Raw genomic sequence first — 5,129 nt, forward strand, 5'->3', positions numbered from 1 at the left:
TCTTGTCCCATATAACTTCCAGAAGGCAGGCCTCTGACTTGAGAACTGAGGGCAAGACTGTCTAACAAGGGAGACCCAGAAAGAGTGTCCTCACTGGGGTTATAAAATGGAGATCAAAGAAGCAATTTGGTCTGGCTAGGAAGCAGCAGGAGATGCGAGGTGGATGATAAACTCAGATTATCTAGGTAACTAGGTATGTGATTAGGTGCCTTCTCTCTCTCCAACCCATTTTCACTATCTAATAAAAAATTATAAATTAATTTAGTCTCCAGAGAATTTTAATCCTAACACTGACAGATACAAACACACACACACACACACACACACACACACACACACACACACACACACACAGATTTTAAAAGGAACTAAAAAATACCAGTGAAAATACTGTAGTTTCCCTCATAAAGTCTTAACCCTCAATTAATAAAAAAAAAAATTGCTAAAGTACTTACAAATTCAGAGATTTAAGAAGTCATCTAGTTTAGCTCTCTTCAATTTACAGAAAAAAAAAATTCTGTTCTAGAGGAGCTACATGATTTGCCCAAAGTTTCAAAGGCAGAAAATGGCAGAGCTGACATCTAAAATCAGGCCTTCAGACTTCAGATCCAACACTTTCTCAATTGCAACATACTGATCCATACAACATATCTTTTACACTGATAGAAAGGAAATATTTAATGGTTAAATGAAATGTCATTGATATTAATAAAAATATTTTTATCCATAGAGGACAGAATTTTTATATGTATTTTTTCTTTAATGATACATGTGATAAATTAAAAACAAATTGTATATAATGATTTCCATGGATGAATAGTTATTGTTTTTCTCAATGACATGATACTCCACTACTCAAGACGTAGTTTCACAGGATTAGAGATTTAGAAATGGAAGCCATCTAGACCAACCTTCTCACTTAGCAGAAAATGAAACTAATGCTCAAAGAGGTTAAGGAGGATAGATGTCACAGTAAAAAGACCACTGATTCTGGAATTGGTAAGACCTAATTTCAAATCCCCTGAGTAAGTTACTTAACCTCTGTCTCAGTTTCCTTCTCTGTAAAATGGAGATAATAATACCAATTTCCCAGGGTAGATTGTGAGAATAAAATATTTGCAAAGTGCTTTCCAAACCTTAAAGCACTAGACAAATGCCAGCTCACACAAACAAGTATAAACAGGAAAATGAGGATATGAACATTTGTTTCCTAATTTTTTTTTAAGCCCTTACCTTCCATCTTGGAGTCAAGACTATGTATTGGTTCCAAGGCAGAAGAGTGGTAAGGGCTAGGCAATGGGGGTTAAGTGACTTGCCCAGGGTCACACAGCTAGGAGGTGTCTATGGCCAAAATTTGAACCCAGGACCTCCCATCTCTGAGCCTGGCTCTTAGTCCACTGAGCCAGCCACCTAGCTGCCCCCTGACTCCTAATTCTAAATCAAAGGTTCTGTCAAAGCAGGACATTGCTGTATTTACTTCATATTAAGAGTAATCAAGTCCATGAGACTAACATTGATATGTACTATATGTGAGTTATAAAACAACAGCTGATAAAATAAAGGCAGTGAGAACATGGTGCTCCTGAGGTAGAGCTGATTTCTACTAGGATCATTTTACTTTAGAGCCAATTCCCAAGGAGATGTTCTTGTATGGGATCTAAGCAAAAGGTTGTCTGATGCCAACTATCACACCTACTTGGAAAAATAACTCAAAACATAAACCCAGAGAGTATGTCAATAACTTGATACTTATATCTTATATGCATATAAGTGAGGTTTTATAAAATAAAATCAGAAACCAAATCAATAATGCAACCACCACTTTTCTTGTATCACTGTAAGACTTCCAGTCTATTATAGAAAGTCTATATAATTACTTTCCTTATCAACAATGCTAAAACTTTATTTTCTGTCACAAAATTAACAAACAGGAAATGGCCTTTTAATTGTGACTAAAATGGACTTTAAAAATTCAAAATGAGAGATAATTAACCTCTGGGGGCAATAAAAACCACACAGAAATTTCATCTTTGGAGATTTTAGTTTCCCATACTTCATGTTAATAGTGTAATGCATAGAATTTAATTCATCACTGCTTAGCTATATGATCTCGGCAAGTCACTTAACCCCAAGTGCCTAGCCCTTACCATTCTTCTGCCTTGGAATCAATGCTTAACTAAGACAAAAAGGGTTTTTTAAAAAGTATTTACTTCATAAATTCCTAAACAATGCCATGGCTGGCATTCAGATGTTAAAGGAAAGTAATAATGACACCTCAGGAAATGACTGGGCACTAGATTCATCTTCTTATGATCCTCAATGAACTACTAACTACTCAGCACCTGTTTGTCCCCAGCCTTAATAAGGCCACACCCAGAGAAAGACTTCTTGGAACTCAATCTGAATAAAAACTTCTTAGTTCCAACATCACAACATTTAAACATCACAATCCTATAACACCAGTTCTGACAGCAAGCAAAAACCCTGAATCTTTGATATTTTCTAGTTTCTTCCTTTCATACTCTAAATCCCAAGAAAAAGATAATTAAAAAGACATTTTCCTTCCCTCCTTTTAATGTTATTAAAAAAAGCAAGATAAGAAACATCAAAAAGTCAGTAGATTCTAGGAAATAAAATAACATTGGCACAAGTTTCATTCTATTTGTTCCATGGGCTCAAAGATTTAGTTAGAGCTGAGAGGTCTCAGGCCAGTTAGTGCAATTTCTTATTTTATATATGAGGACACTGAACCAGGTTGGCTAAAGGTAATCACATAGGTAATGTCAGAGATGGAATTTGACCATAGGTTCTCAGACTCTAAATACAGAGTTCTTTACACTACCACATGCCCTTCCTTTTGCAGAAAAACAAAAAGGATAAAGAATAAAAATAACATGCAGTTTTTAAGAAAATTAAAAGGGGAACCACACCATATTTTCCTAAATGTTGATTCTGAAAGTCATTCATTTTATAAGCAGTAAAACATTTTTTTTAAACCCTTACCTTCCATCTTAGAATCAATACTATGTATTGGTTCTAAGGCAGAAGAGTAGTTAGGGCCAAACGAGGGTCAAGTGACTTGCCCAGGGTCACACAGTTAGGAAGTGTCTGAGGCTGAATTTGAATCCAGAACCTCCAATCTCTGGGCCTGGCTCTCAATCCACTGAACCACCCAGCTGCCCCCCCTCCCCCAATCTTACAATTCTTAACAATTCATTAATGGCTGGAATTTCTAATAAGTGAAATTTATAAAACTTCAATTCTAATTTAAAGCACTTCCAACACAGAAAAATCTTCAACATCATAAAAATGCACATACAATAGAAATTCAATGGCCAGCCATACATAAAACCTCCTTCTTTTCCCTGAAATAAAAGGAAAATTAAATCAGCTTTTTAGAAAATCGGTCAGCTACCAACAAGTATTATGAAATGGAAAAACACTTCAGAAATACATCCTATTAAAATAACTAGGGAGCTCAATGCTCAAAAAAATGTGAATGGCTTTTGTGAGTTAAATTCCCACTTTACCATAAAACTCCGACTTTAAACTTTTTGTGCCACAAGAAATCTTTGAAAAAGTATGGTCTACTTTTAAGTTTATAAAAATAGTAAGGAAAAAAAAGTGATGGGTGGGGAAAGCCCAGTGTCTTTCACTAAGTACTCAAATCAGAAGGTAACAATCAGATCTTCCAGAGTAATAAGAGTAATGTGATGTTTAAAAAAAATGTGTAGACCTCAAAAAGACGTGCGAAAGTATAATAAACAATCAAAAAATGACTAAAGATCCTTTCACAGTAGTACTAACAAATCTTTAATTCAAGGAGTTAATTATCAGTTTAAAGTAAATCAGTAGGCGATATGATCTGCAGACGTTGGTAATTATTTATTGAACGATACATTGTTTAGAAACTCCTTTCTTTGGCCCTGAATATCAATTTTTTTTTATAAGCTATAGCTTTGATTAGATACAATTTTCTGCTCCTCCACCCCCATCTCCTATCGTGGGACAGAACTAGCTTTCCTTTGCATCTCTCAACTCGGAAATCGCTCTAAAAGAATTGGGTCTTCTTTCGCTGCCCAATAGGTAAGAAGACTGCCAAAATTTCCATTATAGCCTCCTATTTTTAGAGCCTTTGGAACTGGTCATCAAAACTGCGCTCCAAAGCACAACTTGTTTGACCATCTTTAGGCTATACTTAAGCAAGTAGCTTAGCATTCGAAGCATGAATGCCTTTCCCTAAAAACAAAAACAAAAACAAAAACAAAAAACACTGGTATTCGATTTGATTGTTAAGATTTTAAAGTACTTAATTTGTGTTGATTTCATTCAAATATCAGAACATTTACTGAACAAAAATGATTATTTCTGGACACAAGCATTTAAAGACACAACAATAACAAAATGCAACTAGGCAAAAGAGGCACTCAAATGCTCCTGCTAGGCAGAAGTGGTGGATGATGGGGGGGGGGAAGTTGGGGGGGAAGAGGAGAAGTGGTCTTGATAAGCCCAGGAAAGTCAGCAAAAGGGTATTTGGAAGGAAACAGCAACACCTCTTCCTCTCTTACCCCCAACTAGGAGGGGGATGAAGAGAGGTAGATAGGGGTACCCCCAAAACGTGGAGGCACTCAATCGAGGCAGTGGTCCCAGAGGGCCGGAGGGATGCGGGTGCGCGGGAAGACAGGCTGGGGGCTCTGGGCAGAAGATGGGGCCTCGACCGCTGCCCCCTCCTCTAGTTCCCGCCCCCCCATCACCCCTGCCTCCCTACCTTCCTCACCTGTGCGTACTGCTACGGAGTCCAGAATGCCATCAAAGACCTGATCGGGCTCCAGCTCCGCGGGCTGACATGGCCGCCTTCGAGCTGTCACAGCGTTAGGTTTTCTGGAGGCGGCTGGGGTGCTTATGGGTTAGAGCCTCCTCCCCACTCAGCTGGCTTCTTTAGACTGGCTCGCTCCGGGGCAAGAGCCTACGAGCTGGAGGCCGCGGAGCATAGAGCGCGAGTGGCTAGAGTGGCCCCTCGAAGGGCCACAATCATAGAGTGACGAGTCAGGACAGACGCCCAGTCTCCCCTCCCACCTTTGCTCAAATCCCCCAGGCGTACGGAATGTGGGAGGAAGCGGAAGTGGGTG

The 5,129-nt window shown here is 38.6% G+C and overlaps 1 protein-coding gene across 2 annotated transcripts in view; it reads right to left on the minus strand.

Moving 5' to 3' along the window:
- The window catches only part of CNST (consortin, connexin sorting protein), a 126,807-nt gene extending 121,684 nt beyond the window's left edge, over nt 1-5,123 (minus strand). The window contains exon 1 of one of the 2 annotated variants that reach the window (XM_007481517.3): nt 4,778-5,123. The gene's annotated coding sequence lies outside the window, so the exon portion shown is untranslated. The remainder of the gene's footprint in view (nt 1-4,777) is intronic. The other variant, XM_056816051.1, reaches the window with a different exon arrangement.
- Nucleotides 5,124-5,129: the final 6 nt, after the last annotated feature.

Source organism: Monodelphis domestica, chromosome 2, assembly GCF_027887165.1.
Source record: "Monodelphis domestica isolate mMonDom1 chromosome 2, mMonDom1.pri, whole genome shotgun sequence".
Taxonomy (NCBI): Eukaryota; Metazoa; Chordata; class Mammalia; order Didelphimorphia; family Didelphidae; genus Monodelphis; species Monodelphis domestica.